We start from the raw sequence: 23162 nt of genomic DNA on the forward strand, positions 1-23162 counted from the left end.
TCCTGGCACTCGGGTGGCAGAGACAGGCAGATCTCTGTGAGTTCGAGACCAGCCTGGTCTACAGAGCTAGTTCCAGGACAGCCTCCAAAGCCGCAGAGAAACCCTGTCTCTCAAAAAAGCGGGGAAAAAAAAAAAAAGACTTTATCTCAAAAAGAAAAAACACCAACAGGGACTGGAGAGATGGCTCAGTGGTTAAGGGCACTGGCTGCTCTTCCAGAGGACCTGGGTTTAAGTCCCAGGCCCCACATGACAGCTCACAACTGTCTGTAATTCTAGTTCCAAGGGATCCGGTGCTGCCTTCTGTAGGCACTGTGCACACGTGGTATATAGGCAGACATGCAGGCCAAACACCCATACACATGTAAATAACATTAAATTAAAATAAAAAAGAAACAGCATTTTGTACAATGCATAAACACTTAATAATGAATAAATCCTATCTATCTATCTATCTATCTATCTATCTATCTATCTATCTTTTTTTTCTTCTTCTTCTTCTTTTTTTTTTTTTTAAAGCAGGACTCAGAATGAGAAGGAAAATTACGTTTCCTGAATCTCAAAGTCTGCTTTGACTGGTTTCTGCAATTTCCTTGGTGATCACTCTGCAGGAGGTAGCTAGGCCTCAGAAACAGTCACACACACACCCCTTAGCTTCCTGAGATAGCCCTGTCCTTTCAGGAGGTTAGCTCTTGCCTGCTGAGGGCCCTGTCTTTAGGGCCTGACCTGGGCACACCCGGGGCTGTCTGGAACTGAGGCCAGCTACAAGAGAATAGTGAGCTGGCATGCCAAACTGCACCCTGGGAGTCGAGGTTTGGTCTGTGAATAACGGGGGCCTCATCGGTTGCCCTGGAACTGCCGGGGAGGAAGCACCTGGTGCTGGTGCTGACTCATTCAGCAGGCCCAGGCAGGTGAGTGGTGTGCAGGTCCACCAGCAGGGCTCCCTGCAGCCCATTTCCAAGCCCTTCTGTTACAGCTCTACTCTTCACATGCCACTCTTATTACCCATAGTCAAGTCTGTGGATGTTTTCTTGCTTGCTCCAAACCCCATATATTCCTTGCTGGAGGCAATTGTCATAGACTCCCCTAGAAGCCTCTTCCCTGACAGGCATGGGGCGTGGGGAGGCTTCCCTGGCAGGCATAGGGAAAACTGTCAGTAAGGTGCATGAGGGACTGAGCTCCATTCCCTGTACCAACGTACAAGCCGTGCACAGTAGTATATGGAAGCCTATAACCCCAGCTCTGAGCAGGGAGAGACAAGAGGATCCTGCAGCTTGCTAGCCAGCATAGCTAAACCATTGAGTTCAGAGATCACATCGGAGATCGTGTGTCAAAAAATAAGACTGATGACAGGGAGAGGCCTCAGCCAGTAAAACGTTTGCTGTACAAAGGTGAGGGTTAGGGTTCAGATCCTCAGCACCCACCTGAAGTGTTGGTGGTTGTGGGGACCTGCCTGTAATCCCAGAGTTTGGGAGGCAAGGACATATATCCCTGGAGTGACCTGGCTAGCTAGATGAGAGAAATTGGTAAGATCTGGGTTCAAATGAGAGACTCTGTAAGATGGAGAATGAATGATCAATGAGACACTTGATACCAGTCTCCAACCCTAAGACACACAGGTGCGCGCGCGCGCTCGTGCACACACACACACAACACACACACACACACACACACACACACACACACAAACAAACACACAATAAAATTCAGGGGTTTTGTTTGTTTTTTGTTTTTCGAGACAGGGTGTCTCTGTGGCTTTGGAGGCTGTCCTGGAACTCGCTCTTGTAGACCAGGCTGGCCTCAAACTCACAGAGATCCACCTGCCTCTGCCTCCCGAGTGCTGGGATTAAAGGTGTGAGCCACCACCGCTCGTGGAGATAAAGTCTTATGGATTCCAAAATGGTCTTCAAAATGGTCTTTAATTCACTATGTAGTGGAGGATGACCTTAAACTCATGACCCCATCTCTCCAAGTGCTGAAGTTACAGCTTGCACAGGCACATTCAGTTTATGCAAGATGGGGGATGGGATCCAGGGATTCATGCATGCTAGGCTAGCACTCTACCAACTGAGCCTCATCCCCAGCTGCACCCCTGACTTGGTGGTGGTGGTGGTGGTGTGTGTGTGTGTGCGTGTGCGTGAGAGAGAGAGAGGGAGAGAGAGAGAGAGAGAGAGAGAGAGAGAGAGAGAGAGGAGAGGGAGGGAGGGAGGGAGAGAGAGAGTTTCATCATGACATTTTCATATATGGTGATGGTGATGGTGTGTGTGTGTGTGTGTGTGTGTGTGTGTAAGAGAGAGAGAGAGGGAGAGAATGTTTCATCATGGCATTTTCATATATGTGTGTCATGTGCTGCTTTGGTCAGTCACTATTACTCTCTCTTGTTCCCTCTTTTCCAAGCAGCCCCTCTCTGTTGTCATGTGGACCCCACATCTGTGAAACCACAGCCTTTGTCTTTCTGAGCCTGGCTTCCTTCACTTCACACTGTCATCTCTAGCCTCACCCTTATTCCTGAAAATGACAGGATTTTGCTCTGTCATTTATCCTTTTAAGACAGGGACTTGCTATGTAGCACAGGTTGGCCTTGAACTCATGATCCTCCTGCCTAATCTCTTAAAAACTGGGATTACAGCAATGTACCATCCCACCTGACTTATTTTTCTTTCTTTAAAAAATTATGTATTACATCATCATATGCATTGTGGGGTATCACACCTGTGGAGGTCAGGGAACAGCTTTGGGGGAGTTGGTTCTTTCCTTCCACCATGTGGGTCCCAGAGATTGAACTGGTGGCACCTCCACCCACTGAACCAACCCACTGGCCCTCTTCACGTCATCAAGAAACTCCGCTGTGCAGATAGCAATGAGTTCCACTGTAGACTATCACATGCATGCTTCTCTTGTCTCTAAGCTTACATTACTGACCCTGCTCTCAAAGCACTTTAGTTCCCAGCAGTTATTTCTTCAGGAAATGTCCAGCCAAACTTTGTTTTGCTCTTTTGTCTGGTGCTGGAAGTGGCTCATCGAGTGGCTCACTGACTCTGGGTGGGGGTGGGGTGGGGTGGGGAAATGAGTGTGGAGATGGCAGGCAAGGCCTGAGCATGGATAGAAAGTTCTGGAAACTCCCTGTTACTCTTTCTGAGAATCCTGAGGGGCTCAGAGATGAGAGGTTATGTTGTGTCTAGAATGCCTGACTGCCTTTCCGGGCTGATTCAGGGCCGTGGTCAGCAGCCTCGCAGCAGGTGGAAGGCCGTAAGGATTTGGCTGGACAGAGCTTTCCACCCTGCAGAGACAGTTCAGAAGTGTGTGTGTGTGTGTGTGTGTGTGTGTGTGTGTGTGTGTGTGTGTGATGAGCAAGTCCTGGCTCTGTGTTTTCTGTTTTTGTTTTTATGAGACAGGATTTGACTTCATACCCAGGCAGGCCTATAACTCATGATCTCCTGCCTCAGCCTCTGGAGTGCTCTGGGATTACAATTGTAGGCTTGTGCTGTGTTAATCATAGGGCATCCCTTGAATACAATGAGGTTCTTTTGAAACAAATGTGGTGGTGGTGAAGATGCAGTTCTAGAGATTAAACTTAAGGCCTCCCTCATGCTACAAAAGCACTCAGATTATTGGATGTATGAGTGCAGACACACATATTCCTTGCACACATGAGGAGATCAGAGGACAACTTGAGGGAGTCAATTCTCTCCTTCCACTGTGGGTTTCAGGGATGGAACTTAGGTCACCAGGATTGCATGGTGTCTTAGTTAGGGATTCTACTGCTGTAAGAAACCTTATGACCATGACAACTCTTACAAAGGAAAACATTTAATTGGGGTGTGCTTACAGTTCAGAGGTTTCGTCCATTATGGTCATGATAATGGCAGCACCCATGCAGACATGGTGCTCCAGAAGGAGCCGAGAGTTCTACACCTTGATCTGCAGGCAGCAGGAGACTGCGAGCCACACTGGGCCTAGCTTGAGCATAGGAGACCTCAGTGCCACCTCCACAGTGGCACACTTCCTCCAACAAGGCCATGCCTCCTCATAGTGCCACTCCCTATGGGCTCAGCATCCAAACACCTGAGTCCCAGGGGACCATTCCTATTAAAACCACCACACAGGGCACACACTTTTGCCTGCTGAGCTGACTTGCCAGGCCCCAAGTGGACATTCTTAATATGTTTGCTTGTTCCTGGGGTCTCATGATACGTCTAACAGTGTTCGTTTTACAACTGTAACACACTTATGCAGAGGTAAGGCCGCTAGCTCACAGCGGGGTGGGTAGTGAGCAGTGCAGCTCCGTTCTCCACGCTCTCCCTCCAAGAAGAGGGGAATATTAATGGCGTAACACGTCACTGTGACAAATCACCATACAAAAGTAGCTTAAGGGAGAGATTTTTTTTGTTTTGTTTTTTTTTGTTTTTGTTTTTTTTGTTTTTGTTTTTTTTGTTTTTTCCAGACAGGGTTTCTCTGTGGCTTTGGAGCCTGTCCTGGAACTAGCTCTTGTAGACCAGGCTGGTCTCGAACTCACAGAGATCCGCCTGCCTCTGCCTCCCGAGTGCTGGGATTAAAGGTGTGTGCCACCAACGCCTGGCGAGGGAGAGAATATTATTTTAACTCACGACTGCAGAGAGATGTCAGTCCAGGTTCGCAAGCAGGGCCACAAGGCCAGCCAATCACATTTCATCTGAAAACAGGCTGGGGAGACAGGAAGTGGGGCTGGGTTAGAAAACCTCAAACCGAGGGTGCAGTGGTAGGGCACACCTATAATCCCAGCACTCAGGAGGCAGAGGCAATCGGATCTCTGTGAGTTCGAGGCCAGCCTGGTTTATAGAGTGATTTCCAGGACAGCCAAAGCTACACAGAGAAACCCTGTCTCAAAAACAAAACAAACAAACAAACCAAAAAACCACCTCAAACCCCCCCTAGGCTCCACCTCCGGAAGGTTCTGTAACCGTCTCAAGCAGCGCCACCACCTGGGCACTAAGAGTTTAAACACGAGACCATGGGGCATTCTTTCATTCAAACCACCACAAACATATACCTCCTATTTTGGGACTGAGGCCCACGGACATCAGCTTGACCCGACCCAGACTGTCCTAGAGGGCAACCCTCTGAGCATGCTTCTGGGGGATGATCTAGGTGAGACTGAGGTGGGAAGACCCACCTTAACTGTGGGTGGATCCAAGTCATGGGATAGGGGCATGGACTGCATAAAAAAAGCAAAAACTTCCTGACCCGGAGTGCAATGTGACCAGCTTCCTGAAGCTTCTTCTGCCATGATGACCCTGCCACATCGTGGACCCTGACCTGTGAGCCACAATGGGCCCTTCCTTCCATCAGGTATTGATTACATTTTCGTTACATTTTACTTATTTTTGTGTGAATGGGTGCATGTGTTTGTGCATATGTGTGTGTGTTTGTGCCATGATGCATATATGACAGCTTTCTATCACGTGGGTTCCAGGGATCAAACTCGGGTCTTCAGGCTTTGTGGCAATCACCTTTACCTGATCAGCCATCTTGCTGGCCCTTGGCCAGGTGTTGTAGCAACAGGATAAGTAATTACTATTTATCGGGACAAGACAGGAGGATGCTGAGCAGGAACCCTGCTCCTTGTCCATACCCAGTGTTCAGCCTCGGAAGCTAGACTTGGCAGCTGTGTTCCTTAGTGAGGATGAAATGGTAGGAAATGAGCTTTAGGGGGAATTCCAGCCTTGATTATTTGAAGAGGCAAGATCTGGCATGGTGCCTGACTGGGAGTACCCTGATAGTCCAAGTTTCATTTCTGTGGCTGTGATAAAATATACGGAAGGCAACTTCAGGGCAGAGAATGTTAAAAAGCTGGTACATCACATCCACCATCAAGAATAAAGACATGCATGCAGGCAAGCTCACAGCCGGGGTCTCCTTCCTGCCTGGGGGGATGTTGCTCACAGCCAGGGTCTCCTGCCTAGGGGATGGTCTTGCCCATGGTGGGCTAGGTCTCCCACATCAATTAACATAATAAAGAAAATTCTCCACAGATATGCCCAACCTGATCTAGACAAACCTTGTTGAGACTCTCATTGTTAAGCCCAACAGCAAGAATTAAGACAACTACCATAATTTGAGCTAAATTTGAAGCCAGCTTGATTTTTATTGGGATGCCCCCAAGACCCGGCCAGTGACTGCTTCCTAAACCGGGTTAAAGAGAACAGCGGGAATCCACCTCTTGGGCCCCTTTTAAGGAGCAACACCATGAATATTTTATGGAAGAGAGACAATGGGGCAATAAGGAAATACAAAAAAAAAAAAAAAAAGAAAAACAAAAAACCTTAAAAAAATTATGTGGGGCGGGCTGTTGGTGTCCCATGCCTTTAATCCCAGCACTCGGGAGGCCAAGGCAGGCGGATCTCTGTGAGTTCGAGGCCAGCCTGGTCTACAAGAGCTAGTTCCAGGATAGGCTCCAAAGCCACAGAGAAACCCTGTCTCGAAAAACCAAAACAACAACAACAACAACAACAACAACAACAACAAAAACCCAAACCAAAAAACAGCATAATGCCTCCTGCCTCCAAAATGGAGTCAGACAGGTCCCTCATCATCCCAAGCCTTTCCAGGTTGTGTCAAGCTGACAGACCCAGCCATCACATCCCTTCTCCCACACAGACACCGATAAGGATGATCTCTCACGGCCCCTGCACAGCTCCATCGCGCCCCCTCCTACTGAAGGAACCGGCTTCCCTTTTGGCAGCCATAATGGTTAAACATGTGCTTCTATGACCTTGTCCTAGAAACCAGAAAGTCAGATGCCTGTCTTGTGACAAGGAACCAATCAGAAGTTAGCTGGTGGTGCTATGCTTTATGGCTCTGGGTGTGCTTTACGGACAAGCGCACAGCAATGACGTAGAGAGCATAGCAACCACCCTGGGAGGGCCTATGAGCCATAACAACCAGTTGACCAATCAACACAGGGCAAGCCCTCCAAGCCTGGAAGCACACCAATCCTAAGCCTGTGCGTACCCCTAGACACTCCCCTTACGCTGCCCTATAAGATCTTTGGGGAGACCTTAGGAGCCGTCTTCTCTAGCTGTCCGCCATGGTGGGTGGGTGAAAGACCCGAGCTAACATGGGGTTAGTTCGTTAAATTACAATAAAGCCTCGTGCAGTTTGCAGCAAGCTCTCGAATCCGCCTGGTGATTGGGGTGACCGCGAACCTGGCCTGAGACCCCGGATACTTGAGTTTTCGGGGGTCTAACATTTTGGGGGCTCGTCCGCGATTTGCGACCACCCTTCACCTGAGTGGATTCGATCTTGGAGGTAAGATGATTCGAGCTCGAAACTTATATATGTTCAATGTTCAATGTTTGCTTGTTTTGTCTCTTGCTGTTTTGTTTGGTGCCATGATTTGTATTTGATCTGCGCAGAATTTGTATTTGTAATTCGGACTTCTGGGGAAGACCCTGAAGTCCTGCCCTGGATGAAAGTCCGAGGGTTGCTTGATTTGATCTGCGCAGAATTTGTAATTTGTATTTGATCTGCGCAGAATTTGTAATTGAACCATAGGGTAAGCAGACTTGCGAGAACCTTGGTTCCACCCTGGATGAAAGTCCAAGGTTTGGTTGTAATTTTGGTTTGGGGCACCATTTCTTTGCCGCGGTTTGTCCTGTCTAATGTCTGTCCTGTCTAATGTCTCCATGTTTGTGGCATGCATGGGTCAGGGGTCTTTTCTTGTTGCCCTAAGCACATGGCACGGGAAAGGAGTTCTGCCATGTGTCACGGGTTAGAATGTGTTATGTTGGAGTCCCCCGAGGCTGCTTTTCTGAACTCGAACCACTGCTGCAGCCCTTACAGCTGAGCCTGGCCCATGTAGGTGAGTCTTTCCCTATCCCCACTTGCCGGTCCCATGGGTCCCTGCCATTTGCCTAGCTGCCCGGCATTCTTTGTGCTCTACACACATGGTATGCAGGGGGGCCGCACGAGTCTTTTTCCCACACCTGGATTGGCCTAGGGTCTGGGGTTACCAGCAGCACCCCTACCCCAGGTCTCTCTGCCTTGAGCACATGGAGCTTATCTGGCCTGATCCGGACATCTAAATGGCCTTAAAGTTATTAAGAACTATAAAAGGGACTTTGACAAAATTTTTATGTTAACTAAAAAATAAAAAAAATGTAAAAGACTTAAGTAATAAAGAAAAAAAATTGTCTAAGAATGTCTAAGAAAGTCAGAGAAATAAAATAAAAGGTTAAAGAGAGTTAAAGCAAATGATAAAAGTTATAGAGGGTTAAAGCAAGTTGTTGGAGGTCAGAAAAAAAGATTGTTACAGAAAGTTATAGAGGGTTAAAGTAAGTTATAAAAGGTCAGAGAAAAGTTGTCAAAGGTCAGAGAAAAGGTTGTTACAAGTTAAAAAAAAATGTAAACTGTGCTATGGTTTCTCATGTCTAAAATTTTAATCATATTAAGCTGATTTTGTTTTTAAAAAAAAAGTCCTGTTTATTTCTCAAGTAATTTATGTATACTTGTTTTAAAATGTTCTGTTTCCTGGTTTAGCCAGCACATGGCCAACTGGTCACATGACTTGACTGGTCGCCATTTTGCTAAAATTAAAAAAAAAAATACTTAAGCCGCCATCTTGACTAAAGGTGACCACATAGAAATTAGAGGTACCATCTTAGAAACAAGTTTTTCAATTAAGATTTAAAATGTTAATGCTTCTATATATTACAGAAAGACCTTAAGGGAATTTAAATTTCTTTTTAAAACCAGTTTTCAAATGTTTGTTTTTATTAATGTTTGTACTTAAAGAGCTTCAATTTAGAATTATTTCTAAGCAAAGCCTGACAATGTAAAGTTCTTGTTTTATAAAAGATACTGATCTATATAAGACGGTACAGTTTGTGTTTTCAGAAGTTAAGTTTAGAATGTTGGTGACACACACCTTTAAGCTCAGGGTGTTGATGGCACACGCCTTTAAGTTTAGGGCGTTGGTGGCATACGCCTTTAATCCCAGCATTCGGGAATAAGAGGTAGATAGATCTTTATGAGTTCAAGGCCTGCCTGGTCTGGCAGATCGAATTCCAGAACAGGCTCCAAAGTCACAGAAAAACCCTATCTCAGAAAGAAGTTAAGCTACTGTTTAAAAAATATAAGGTAGCTCTATGCAGTTTTAAGTTCAGCTGTGCTGTTTCAAACATTTTACTAAGTTAAAACCAGTTACAGTCAGACTAAAAATCATTTACAGAAATAAGACCTTACCTAGCCACCTGTATGCTTAATGTGTGCTTAAGGAAAGTAATTAAAACAGACCTCTAATGCTTCAGAGATCTTCAGAATATGGCATTTAAATTGTTATCTTTAAAGTTTATAATGTCAGACAGACTGCCAGATCCGGACAGTGACCCAAAGTCTCCAAAGATTATGAGGCAACCCAGTTCCTGCACCTGGACCAGTGAGAGAGATGCTCAGATGTGATACCTGCCGCCTGCCAGAACCTGGCCGAGACTGTGGACAAAGCTGCTGGACACTGGAAAATTGATTGCACCCCTTTGCCTAGACAAAACAAGGTCAGTCTTTTCCATGTCCGTCTTCCACAGAGAGGAAAAAAACTCTCACAGTATAGGCCTGGCGAAGATTACTGGTCTTTAAGACACCTGCCTCCAACAGTAATGGAGAAACTTGGGTTTGGCTAACTGTATATAGACTGGCTTCTAACTGGCTTCTGTCACTTTTTAGTAGATTCGGACAAAATATACCCTTCTCAGATCTCTGAAATATTACTGGTTGTCAGCTTGACAGCATCAGGCAGTCAGGTCCACTATAGACTAGTCAGTATGTTAGCTAATAAAATAGTAACTATCTACTGTTCAGGCACGAGCTCAAAGTTTTTAAGTTTATTTTGGTTGTCATCTAAGTACAAACTTAAAGGGCTTTTCATCAGGCCAAAGGCACCTCTGTCCAATCCATACCTGGCTCTCTGGACAGAAGAAAAATGTACATGCTTATAGCCCAAATCTGCAGTTTTTGCTAGGACTCAAAGTTATAAATATGTTCTTGCTGTTTAAACAGATATCTGCTTTTTCTACACTGTGGGCTTCAGTAAATAAGCTTTAACCTCTGTTCCCAGTTTAAACATGTCTTAAACAGGTTTCTGCTTCTGGCAGACATCTGAATATCAGTTGCTGACTACAGACTGTTCTAAGACTGCGAGCCCTGGACTTGCTGTGGATGTGAACCAGTTCAGCTGATATGGACACCCCCTGTCTCTGCAACAGTGTCTGCTACCCAGAAGCCCCTGATGAATTCCCCATTGCCTAAATCCCTTTTTGCTTTTGACTAGCATTTCAACCTTCTGGGGTCCCTAACTTCGTCCCAAAGTCAGCAGGAAGCAGTTTAGAAAAGAATTTCGGCGTCCATTTTCCCTGGTTAAAATGCTAAGTCAAAAGGAACTCCCTTACATGGGGATGCCAATATCTATCACTCCCTGATGGGGATGCTAGAGAGACAGCAATTCCATGATTGGAATTTCCAGAAAAGAAAATGGGGGAATGAAGGAACCGGCTTCCCTTTTGGCAGCCATAATGGTTAAACATGTGCTTCTATGACCTTGTCCTAGAAACCAGAAAGTCAGATGCCTGTCTTGTGACAAGGAACCAATCAGAAGTTAGCTGGTGGTGCTATGCTTTATGGCTCTGGGTGTGCTTTACGGACAAGCGCACAGCAATGACGTAGAGAGCATAGCAACCACCCTGGGAGGGCCTATGAGCCATAACAACCAGTTGACCAATCAACACAGGGCAAGCCCTCCAAGCCTGGAAGCACACCAATCCTAAGCCTGTGCGTACCCCTAGACACTCCCCTTACGCTGCCCTATAAGATCTTTGGGGAGACCTTAGGAGCCGTCTTCTCTAGCTGTCCGCCATGGTGGGTGGGTGAAAGACCCGAGCTAACATGGGGTTAGTTCGTTAAATTACAATAAAGCCTCGTGCAGTTTGCAGCAAGCTCTCGAATCCGCCTGGTGATTGGGGTGACCGCGAACCTGGCCTGAGACCCCGGATACTTGAGTTTTCGGGGGTCTAACACTACAGGTTCTCCTTGGATGAAGTCTCACAGCTGTGCTTCCCTGGGAACCCTTCAGATCTGCCAACACCCTTGCTCTACCCCACTTTTGTTTGTTTTTAGACAGGGTTTTACTATGCAGCACTGGCTGGCCTGGAACTCACTCTGTAGACCAGGCTGGCTTCGAACTCACAGAGATTCATCTGCCTCTGCCTCCCGAGTGCTGGGACTAAAGGCACATGCCTCCACACACGGCCTCTTCTGTCCTTTTCACAAGGGCCACACAGGAACAAATAACTCAGGAGAGGTCAATGTCTATGAATTCATGCCCCAAGTCATTTGTCTGGTCGGTATTTTCATTTTTTTTTTTTTTTTTTTTTTGAGACAGGGTTTCTCTGTGGCTTTGGAGCCTATCCTGGAACTCACTCTGTAGACCAGGCTGGCCTCGAACTCACAGAGATCTGCCTGCCTCTGCCTCCTGAGTGCTGGGCATGCGCCACCAATGCCCACCCAGTATTTTTCTTTTAAAAATATTTTAGAATTATTTTATAAAATGTATGATTATATATGATGTGTGTGTGTTGGGGGGGTATATCTGCCAAGGCACATATATGAAGGTCAGAGGGCCATTTTGTGGAGTCAGCTCTCCTTTTGCTCCTAGAATTAAACTCGGGTCTTTAGGTTGAAAGCAAGGCCTTTACTGGTTGAGCTATCTCTGTGGCCCCACCTTATATTTATTTATTTTTTTTATATATGTGTGAGTGTTTTGCCTGCATGTATGTCTAGGTACCATTTATACTCCTGGTGTTTGCAGTTATAGGTGCAGTGAGCCACCATGTAGGTGCTGGGAATCAAACCTGGGTCCTCTGGAAGAGTAGTTGGTGCTCTTTAACCAGTGAGCTATCTCTTCAATGCCCATCTTATTTTGTGAGGCAGGGTCCCTCACTGAACCTGGAACCCATTGATTTGGCTATTTGAGGCTGGCCAGTGAACTCGAAGGAGCTGCCCGTTTCTGGACAGTGCTGATGGTTACATGGGTATGATGCCTTGCCTGGCTTTTAGTCTGGTTCTGGAATTTGAACCCACGTCTTTATGTTTGTGTGGAAAGCGCTGTAACCAATGGGACCATCTCCCTAGCTCCTCTTCTTGCCTTTTGGAACAGGGACTCACTATGTAAACCAGGCTGGCCTTGACATTGCAGCTAGCTATCCTCCTGCCTCTGTCTCCTGAATGCTGGGATTAGGAACATGTACTACCCTGTGTGGTTGGTCAATATTTTCCTGTTTTTTTTTTCCTTCCCCAGAACTGTAACACATAACCTGAAAATCATCTGCAAAAAACTTACCTCTACCTTGATGGGCAACTTTTCTTTGGCTACAAAGATTTTTTCCTTTCAATTCAGAAGATAAAAGCTGATGGGTAGATGGGAGCCAATAGGGCTTGAAGAGACAGACCCAGTTATCACACATTCTAAACATAATAGTGATGTCTGGAAGGGGAAGGGACACCGAGGGAGGAGGAAATAGTAGATGAAATCTTAAGGGTGGGACCACTGCCCTCTTCTTAGAAGACGAGAGACATGACATAGGCTTGTTTTGTTTCATCATGAGACATTCTCTGTCATGTCAATGTAGCAAGAAGACCCTATCTGATGTCAGTGACATGACCTTGAACTTCCTCTTGTCTGGAACTGTGAGCTAAGTAAACCCACTATATTGTTGTTTTTTGAGACAGGGTCTGTGTGTAGCTGTCTTGGAACTCAGTATGTAGCCCAAATTGGCCTGAAACTCATTATAATCCTGTTTAGATTATAGACTCCTAAGACAATAGACTCCTAAGAGATGGGACTACAAGTGTGAGCCACCACACCCAGCCAAACTCATTCTTTATAAACAATGGCCGGTCTCAGGCATTTTGTTATAGCAACGGAAAACAGATAGTTAGTTGCATGACTTTGTGTTGTAGACATAAACATCTATTCATCTCAGATAGACAGAGTCCCAACAAACCAAATAAAGGGTTCTCTCCTAGTCCAACCTGGTGAACCAGTGCATTTACTGGGGTAACTGTCAGGGGCATGGGGTGACTCACGGGTGGCTACATCCCTGGAAAGTCCCCTAAATGACTTACAGACAGCTACAGCATGAAAATGTTCCACCCCAGTCTATTGTCTACCATGTTTAGAGTGGGGAGTGGATTGTCCAGGCAGGGAGGGGCCTTATGAAGGTCCTCATGTCCTGATCTTATGAGGTCATCATAACACCTCAGCTTTATTATGGTGGAGGTCATGTTACACAGGTCAAGGCCTCTGCAGAGATGAGGCAGCCAGAGGGCATGGGTTTGTATTCAGACTGGCCCAAGGCATGTGAGCCTTAAGCCCCAGAACTAGGGCAAGGTGCAAGCACACTCTCCAAAGTGTACCCCTAACCCTGATCCCTGCCCTGGACAGACTGCACAAGTGCAGCCCAAGTGTAGGGAAGGAGAACTCACCCCCAAAAGAATTTTCTGTGGGTTTCCTGCTTGGGGAGCTGAACTTCAGCACTGGAAAAGCACTGCTGACTATAAAACACCAGGGAGCCAGGAGGAAGGGTGTAATGCAGAGGGCCTCTTGCATGGTGAAGTGTTTGCCTGGCTTAGAGCCCCAGAACCTATATAAAAAGCCAGACATGGGTGGGACACACTTGCAATCCCAACCCTGGGAGGGCAGACACAAGAGAATCCCTGGGCCTGGTTGACCAGCCAGCTCAGTTGGTGAGCTCCAGGCCAATGGGAGATCTTGTCTCAAAGGAAGACTGGTGCTCCTGAGGACAACTTCCAAGGATGTCCTCTGACTTCCACATGCACACATACACACATGGGAATGCTTAAACACACTTTCATCCATCCATACATGGGCATGCACAGACACGTGTTCTAAAACAGCAAAATGGATCTGGAAAGATGGCTTAGCTGTTAAGAGGACACACTTCTCTTACAGAGGACCAGAGTTCAGTTCCCAGCGCTTACATGGCTTACATTGGGTGACTCACACCAGGTGACTGTAACTCCAGCCTCAGGGAATTCAGTGCTCTCTTCTGGCTGCCAGGAACACTGAACATGCAGATACCTCTCCTCTCCAACACACACAGATAGGATCATTTAAAAAAGAATAAATCTTAAAACAAAGCCAGAAAACACCACCACCACATAAGCTTCAAGACACTTCTGCAGGCAGAGGGCAGAGAGCAACCTGAAGTTTCAGGCTAGCTTGAAGGCAGATCTCATCATCTGCCAACCCCCCCCCAGATCCATCAACTCCATTCCTCCCCAGATGAAGTGAATCTGCATATTTGAGCAGAGATATATGGAGGGAGCTGGAATGGTGACCCATGAGAAATTGGAAACACACACAAACACACATGCACACATGCACGAAAACTCGAGCACTCACACACACACTCACACACACAGGGTGGGGGGGAGCGGCCAGGTCAGACATGGGGTATGGCTTTGTTTCTTGGGAAGATCTCGGGAGTAGCTTTCCCTTGTTTGGGTGTGGTAACAGTTGGCATCAGTAGGCCTCGGAGGGCTCTGGTCTCTGCCTGGCTCCTGGTGATTTGCTGTGCGTTACATAATTCTGTACTCTCACGTTTCTCAGCATGGAAATAGGCATGGCAGTAAGGCCAGCTTTGTAGAACCAAGAAGGAGAGAATTTAGCTAACACTCACAGTGGGTTAAAAAGGGCCTGGCTTAGACTTGGTGCTCCTAAGTACCATTCTCCATACGTGGGAAGCTGAGGCAGGAGGATTGTAGAAACTTTGAAGCTAGTCTGAGGTACAGAATGAGACTCTGCCTCAGGAAACAACAACCAATCCAAAACTAAACCAAACCAAACCAAAAAACCCAACCACCCCACAAAACAATACAAAACAAACTCAGGCAGGGCTGGGGCTGTATCTCAGTTGGTTCTGTGTTTGCCTGGCATGGTCCCCAGCACCACATCAACTGTCTATGGTGGTACACCCCCATAATCCCAACAACTGGGAGGCAGAAGCAGGAAGACCGAAGTTCAAGGTCATCCCCATCTACACAGTGAGTTTGAAGCCAGCCTGAGCTATCTGAAACTGTTTAAAAAATAAGTCAAGCACTCAGGAGAAAGCTCTCCTGGGTGAGCTTGCCATCTCTTCTCCCCAGACTTGAGTGTCCTCACTGTTACTCATGCTTACCTCCGAAGGAAAAGGGAACCCTGTGTTCAGCCCCAGGACCTCACCCTAACTACAGAGTTGCCAGTAACTCATCAGGTCGGGTTCAGGTTGGACAAAAGCAGCTAGGTTTGCCACAAACTCCTGATGTGTTTTCTCAGCCTGCAGATTCCTACAGAGTAACAGCCCGTGGCTGAGTCAGAGTCCTTATCCTGCTATGCATATAACCCTGTCCATGGTAAACAGACATGGGGATGCCAGCAGGGGCCAAGATTAGAGGGAGATGGCCTGCATGTGTGACCTTCTCTTTGAATGACCACCACACCACAGCCATGGCGTCTCTCTCTCTCTCTCTGAGACTGCTATTATCCTTCTCAACCCTTTCCTCCTCCCTTTCTGTTCCTTCTCTTTTCCCTTCTATTCATGTGTGTTCTTTGTTTGAGACAGTCTTGCTATATAGCCCAGGCTGCCCCTTAAACTCCACAATCCTCCCACCTCTGCCTCCTAGGTGCTGGGATTATAGGAGTGGCCCACCGTGCCTAACTGGAGATGCTACCTCCCACCCCCAGATACTTCATTGAACCATCCTTACGACTCTGGAGAAGAGGAAACAGACACTATTACTTTTGAAAATGCATAGACGTTTTCAGAGTTGGCCCCCGGGAAAAGTCAAGCTTGATGTACTCCCTTCCCAGCTCCTTAATACAGGCAGGAAGCTAGGGTCATCTGTCTAGCATGTCCCCAGCCTGGGATGAGTCCCTCCACCCCCATCTTTCTCTGTCTCTCCTGCTGTCTCTCCTGTAATAAGGCTTTTCACCAGAGCTGTGGGTGGCAGAGGTGGCCCCTGGCACTGGTGTAGCCGAGTGCACAGCAGGATAAGCTTGCTTAGAGGGAGGAGGCTCGTGGCCACATGGCTTGCAGCACGAGCCCCTCGTGGGTCTGACCACAGAGGCAGGCACTCCGCCTTGGGGTTTGAAGCTGGGAACTGGTTGTCCTCTCTGTGGTCTTGGCTCACATGGACTGAGGCAGTCTCTTGTCGCCAGGCCCCTCAGCTTGCTGCTGAGTCACGTTCCCCCGGGTTCGCCCAGGCGCCCAGGTCCAGGCTTAGTCATCAGAGAATGAATTGCAGAATTCTTCTGTAGGCTGTCACTGCGGCAGTGAGGCCTTGTTCCTGAGCCAGGCCATCAACAGCAGCCCCTCCTAGGCTGTCATTCCTTCTCCTTGTTGGGGGTCCTGGCTGGGGAGAACAAGACCCTAGAGGGAGCCCGGAGCGGGAAATGTCTCAGAACTACCTTCCCATACCTCCATGTCAGACTTCTTCAAGGCCTCCTCTTTTGTTCACTGTATCTTCCTGGTTTGTGTGTGGGCGTTTCTGTGCACGTGTGTGCCAGTGTGAGGTAGCAGAGACCAGAGGATAGCTATGGCTGTCAGTCCTCAGGCACCATTTACCTTGGATTTTTGAGACAGGGTCTCTCATTGGCCTAGGACTCTAAAGCTAGGATTATAAGTGCATGCTACCATGTTCCCCTTTAAAAAAATTACATTATTTATTTAGAGTGTTTTGTGTGTGTGTGTGTGTGTGTGTGTGTGTGTGTGTGTGTGTGTGTGTGTGCCACTGCATATGTGTGGCAGTCAGAGGACAACTGAGAGTTACTTCTCTCCCTTCCACCCTGTCTGTGGGTTTCAGAAACTGAGCTCAGGTCATCAGACTTGGCAGCAAACATCTTCACCTGCTGAGCCATCTTGCCAGCTTAGTGTCTGGCTTTCAGGAAGGCTTAGGTCAGAAGTGCCTCCATTTGTCCTGCAGAAGCTAAGCTAAGAGGAGGCTAGATCATAGGTAGTCATCAAGTTGGTCACTTTGGTTTCTGCAATGTCCCCAAGTGACCACTAAGTAGCCATGACTGTGACTCTTTCTGCTTCTTAGGCCCTGGTGTGGAACACTCTCCATGCCTGTGAACTTATCTGCCTTGGTTTGCATCTGAAATGTCTCCCACAGGCTCATGTTTGAGATTTTGTTTATTTTCAATTATGTGTATATGTGAGTATGTGTTTGGGTATGTACACTTGCATGCAGTACCCATAGAAGCCAAAAGAGGGCATCAGACTCCCTAGAGCTAGAGTTTATGGAAGGTTCTGCACAGGTGGGTGCTGGAAACTAAATTCAGGTCCTCTGCAAGAGCAGTACCTGCTCTTAACTGCTGAGCCATCTCTCCAGCTCCAAGCTTGTGCCCTTGGCTTGTGGTACTATTCTGAAGGCTCCGGGGCCTTTAGGAGGCAGGGCCTGTCTGGTGAAGTATGTCACCAAGGGTGGGCTTTGGAAGGTAATACCCCCTCCCCCCGCCTGAGTCTGCACTACTTCCTGGTTCTCTATGATATAAGGCATCCTCCCCACATAACTCCATGGATGCCATGGTGGACATGTGATGGCCAGAGGACAGCTTGCAGGAGTCGTCCTTTCCTTCTGCCATGTGTGATCCCAGGCATCAAACTCAGGTCATTAGGCTTGCTGACAAGCAAGCACCCTTACCTGCTGAGCTATCTTGTCACTGTATATCTGAGAGAGGGTCTCTCATATAACTCGAAGCTCACTGATTCAGCTAGGCTAGCTAACAGTGAACTAAAGGGAACTGCCTGTCTCTCACTCCCCAGCACTCGGGATCATAAACATGCATCAGCAGGTCAGGTTTCTTGTGGGTGCTAGGGATCTGAATTTAGTCCCTCCTGTTTGTTTGGCTAACACTTTATTCACTGAGCCATTTCTCCAGCCCCCTGAAGTAATTTTAGTCACAGCCACTGTGTTGGGTAGCTTTTTTTTGTCAATTTGACACAAACCAGAGTCATCTAGGGAAAGGGAATGTCAGTTGAGGAGCAGTTTCCCTCAGAGTGGCCAGCAGGGAAGCCTGTAGGGCACTTTCTTGACTGACATTGATGTAGGAGGGTCCAGCCCACTATGGGTGGTACCACCTGTGGGCAGTTGAGCCTGTTGCACAAAAAAAAAGCAAGCTGAGGGCCTGGAGAGATGGCTCAGTGGCTAAGATCACGGTCTGCTTTCCCAGGGGACCTAGTTTCAATTCCTGACACTCACATGGCAGCTCACAAACACTGCATACATGTGCTGCACAGACTTACATGCAAGACAAATATCCACACACATAATTTTTTTTAAATGTGTGTTTAAAACAAGAAAACTGACATTTAAAAAAAATTTATGTGTAGATAGGGCTTCAAAGCTACACAGAGAAACACTGTCTTGAAAAACAAAGCAAACTGAAAAGCTGGGGAGAACAAGTCAGTAAGCAGCATCCTTCTGTGGTCTCTGCATCAGTTCTTGCCATCAGGTTCCTACCTTGGCTTCCCCTGATGAGGGATGACCAGCTGTAAGCTGCAATAAACCCTTTTCTCCCCAAACTGCTTTTGGTCATGGTGTCTTTCTCACAGGCACAGAGGCAAACAAGACCAGCCACACAGAGGTAATTACTACAGAAATGGTTCCAGAGAACTTTATTGAGAAACGGGAGGTACAACATAAGCAACTGTAAGGTTTCATAGCATAGGCACTTGGTCCCAAGGCAATGGGGAGCAGTGGACAAGGCTGACCCCAGGCCTTGTCTTCAACCCACTCTCTCCTGGCCCCTAAGTGACAGCTGCAACTTCCTCTGGAGACATGTCGTGCTGTCTTCCCAAAGTTGCAGATTCTTCTGGTCCTCTCCCCTACACACACACTCTCCTCCACTTGGTCACCAAGATACCTCCTCACCCAGCATGTCACGAGAGGAATTATCTGATGTCAGTGAATGGGCTCTGCTCCTCCAACCCTGAAGATCTAACCTTTCTTCCTCCCTGATACATTTTGATAAATTAAGTCCCCGAGTCAATCGGATGGGCTGATTCCCGTCCCATAGGTCCAGCCCACTGCTGAAGGGCTTCCAGGTGCTCTCTCTGGCAGCTTTGCCCCAGCAAGGGTAAGGCGCTTTCTCCCCATCTCATGGGTCCGAACCCCTTCTCCTGTCCCAGTTGGAAGACTGTTTCCACCCTCAATGTCCCTTGCCAAAGAGAGATGGCTGGGCACCTTGACCCTGATACTCCTCACTCAAATTCTGCCCAGCTCAGATCCCCAGTACCACCCATTTCCTTAAAAACACTTTTTAAAAATTCCCCTTGACTGTACCTTCAGAATGTGTCCCTAGGGATTGAAGAAATGACACTATTTCACAGATTGAACAGCCACAGGGAAAGGGCACCTTCTTGTCCCGAATCATATTTTCTCTAAACTATACAAAGACGGGCCACTCTTGCCAGTTTTTAAAACTTTTCCAAAATGACAATAATTGGTCCTCAATCAGAACAGTGATTCCCAGGTAGCTTTGAGAGTGGCCCTGACTGTTAGCCAACTGGGCTGTTGGTCCCTTATGCTTCTGTGGTCACTTGTGTGTTTTGGTGAGTGGCTTGTTTGTATAACTTCTGGAAATGAAAACAAATATCCCCAGGAGAAGAAAGTTCACAATGTAGCCTTAGCCAGACTTTCTTCGGCACGTTGTTTTTCAAAACATTTATATTTAATTATATCTATGTTGTGGCTATGTGTACATAAGTGTGGGTATCCTTAGAGGCCAGAAGATGGTGCTAGATCTCCTGGCGCTTGAGTTAAAAGGCTATTATGAGCCACCTAATGTGGGTGCTGGGAATTGAACCCAGGTTCTCTGTGAGAGCAGCAAGCCCTCTTAACCACTGAACCCTTGTTTTGTGACCAAGTCTCACCCTGTAGCTCAGGCAGGCATGGTCTTCATGCTTCAGCCTTCTCAGCATCAGGGTTGCAGGTATACGCCATCATGCCCAGCTCTTGGACCTCTATGTCACAGTACATGCTTGCAACTTCTCCCATTCAGTCTTACTCCAATGAAGGAGCAAAGAGTCACATGAATATAAAAAATAGACACGTTTTCTGTTGCTTTGACCCCCTCCCCAAACATCTGCTTACCCCCAATCCATATACAACCTGGATCATTCCAATCAGGAAAAGACTAATTGGTCAAATTGTTGAATGTGGTTAAGGTATTGGGACACAAAGAATGATTTTGAGTCTGGGTGGGATTCACTAGGATTCTCAGGTCAGTTAAGGTGTGGGTTTCTACTTCCAGATTATACTCAAGGCCACCCTCCACATTCTAGTGTCCGGTGCCTTCCAACCCACACCCCTTGACGATGTTAGCACTTACTTCCCTTCATCTTCCAAGGTCCCTCAGAATCTCTGTCTCTTAAGCATTTGTGGGATTCTCTTTCAGAACCAGGAGACCCCTTCCCTCTTTCTGGAACTGGGTATTAAATCCAGGACCACATGTATACTAGGCAACCGCCACCACCAAGCCACACCCCAGCCCCTCACTGGGGGATTCTAGGCAGGGGCTCTACCACTGAGCCACACCCCAGCCCCTCACTGGGGGATTCTAGGCAGGGGCTCTACCACTGAGCCACACCCCAGCCCCTCACTGGGGGATTCTAGGCAGGGGCTCTACCACTGAGCCACACCCCAGCCCCTCACTGGGGGATTCTAGGCAGGGGCTCTACCACTGAGCCACACCCCAGCCCCTCACTGGGGGATTCTAGGCAGGGGCTCTACCACTGAGCCACACCCCAGCCCCTCACTGGGGGATTCTAGGCAGGGGCTCTACCACTGAGCCACACCCCAGCCCCTCACTGGGGGATTCTAGGCAGGGGCTCTACCACTGAGCCACACCCCAGCCCCTCACTGGGGGATTCTAGGCAAGCTCTCTATTCCTGAGCTCCAGCCCAAGCCCTTTTTATTTTTCATTCTGAAATATGGTCTCCCCAAGTTACCGAAGCAGGACTGCAACCCGCTGTCCTGCTTCAGCGTCCCAACATGCTGGGACCACAGCCTGCACTACCTGGCACGGCTTCTTTTCTGAAGGTCTCTCACTGAAGTAGCCCCCTGCTCCAGGTTCCCGTGGACCTCTGCAGCGTGCTGCCGCTACCCCCCCCCCCAAAATGGCACAAGAGCCCTTACTCCTTCTAAAAGAAGAGGGACAAACCTGTTTTTGAAGTCTCACTTTAGGAGGTGCAACAGTGCCCCCTACTGGAGACTTTCCACCAGCCAAGATTTCTGCACAGTTTGACTTAAGGGTTGTGGCCTGCTGAAAACAGTCTGATTCCCTCTCTATACGTTAATTCACTTCACAGACGTCTATTGAGCACTTACGTTTGGCTATCACAGACCTGTTGCAGACGCAGGACAACACACACACTTCATACAACTCCCTGGTTCCCACTTAGTTCCGTAACCCCCCTCCCCACCCCCACTCGGTCTGGATTGATCCGGAGAACTCAGCAAGACTTACGGAATGCTGGGAACTTCGCAGCCATCCTGTGGATACCACCTGATCTCAAAATAGCAATCCTCCGGCTTCATCCTACATGCTGGAGTTACCGGAGCGCACCACTACCACATCTGGCCTAGTATTATCCTTAATTATTTATAGAAGTATATTTTCTTGAATATTCAAGCACATAATACTAACTAAAATAGGAATGTGCAGATGTGAGTACCAGCTCAAAATAACTCAAAAAGACGTAACCTCCGAATTCACTGGCTATTTACAGATTAGCAATCCATTGTCTGCTTGGCAGCTATTTAGACAGTCCCACCTGTTGCTGATATTATGCAATCAGAACGCCCAAATTAATCACTGTGCACGCATGCGTGCACAAGGTCTAGAGGACATCAAGTGTCCTTTTCTGTAACTCTCCACCTATACCCACGAGACAGGGTCAGTCACTGAACCTGGAGCTAGCCTGGCAGCAACAAAGCCCCTGACTCTGCCCCCCCCCTTATACTTCTAGTATGTGTGACTACACCTGGCTTTTTATATGGTTGCTGGGGATTCGAACTCAGTTCCTCCTGCCCATAGAGTGAGCATTATTACCCACTGAGCCATCTCCCCAGGCCCTCACTCACTCTCTTCTCTCCCCTTATGACTGTATCACATACCATTGCTTCCAAATACCTTTCCTAGTTGTTATCCACATAAATTCATTCTTCTAACAGACCACAATCTACTCAGCTGTCCCCCACCATGGAGCAGTTTCCAGCTAATGACAGTAATACATAAGGCAGCTGTAAAGGTCTTTGCAAATATTTTTCTGCTACTGAATTATTTTTCCAGAATATATTCCCCAAAGTGGGATAACATCCCCCCGTCCCCCCTCCCCCGTGCTAGAGGTGGAACAAATATGAAGAAAGCCCTCTCCCACTGAGCCACTCACTGGGGAATTCTAGGCAGACCTTCCAACCCTCAGCCCCTTGGTGGATTCTGTGTAGGCTGAGTTTAACGTAGTTTTACAATCATTCAAAAAAAACAAAAAAACAAAAAAAAACTCTGTGGCAAGTATTATTGCCAAATGTCTCTCCAGGAGGCATTATTTACAGTGCCAAGAATCTACATGTTTCTCCACAACACATTTTTAACTTTATCTTTGGTGCATGCCAGTGGTTTTATTTAGTGAATTCTTTTTCACTTTAGCAGTCCTTGCTGGTAGATTCTTCCCCTAGATTTTTGTTCCTTGTCCAAACTGGTCTCTTTTTTTAACAGGTACACTAGTGATTCAACTTTCCCTTATGAAATCAAAATTCCATGTTGTCTTGTAATCTTACTGGCTTCCATGTCTTCCTTTCTGCTTTGCTGTGTATATATTTTTATATTTATTTTAAAGCCAAGGGCTCAGGTAGCCTAGGCTGGTTCTGGATTTGCTATGTAGCCAAGGATGATTTCCCTGCCTCCACCTGACTGCTAGGATTACAGGTATGTACTATACCTGTTTGTATTCAGTGCTGGGCATCAAACCAGGGCTTTGAGTACGCTAGGCAAGCACTCTACCAACTGAGACTATAGCCCCATCTGCCTTTTGTTTTTGAAGGTCTCTGGAGCCTAAGCCGGCCTCCAACTCACA

At 47.4% G+C, this 23162-nt stretch overlaps 1 protein-coding gene across 2 annotated transcripts in view; it reads right to left on the bottom strand.

The window, feature by feature from the left end:
• Positions 1–23162, bottom strand: part of Trim56 (tripartite motif containing 56) — a 46574-nt gene that overhangs the window by 16994 nt on the left and 6418 nt on the right. The gene's annotated exons all lie outside the window — the stretch shown is intronic.

The sequence above is a fragment of the Cricetulus griseus genome, chromosome 4, assembly GCF_003668045.3.
Source record: "Cricetulus griseus strain 17A/GY chromosome 4, alternate assembly CriGri-PICRH-1.0, whole genome shotgun sequence".
In the NCBI taxonomy this organism is placed as follows: domain Eukaryota; kingdom Metazoa; phylum Chordata; class Mammalia; order Rodentia; family Cricetidae; genus Cricetulus; species Cricetulus griseus.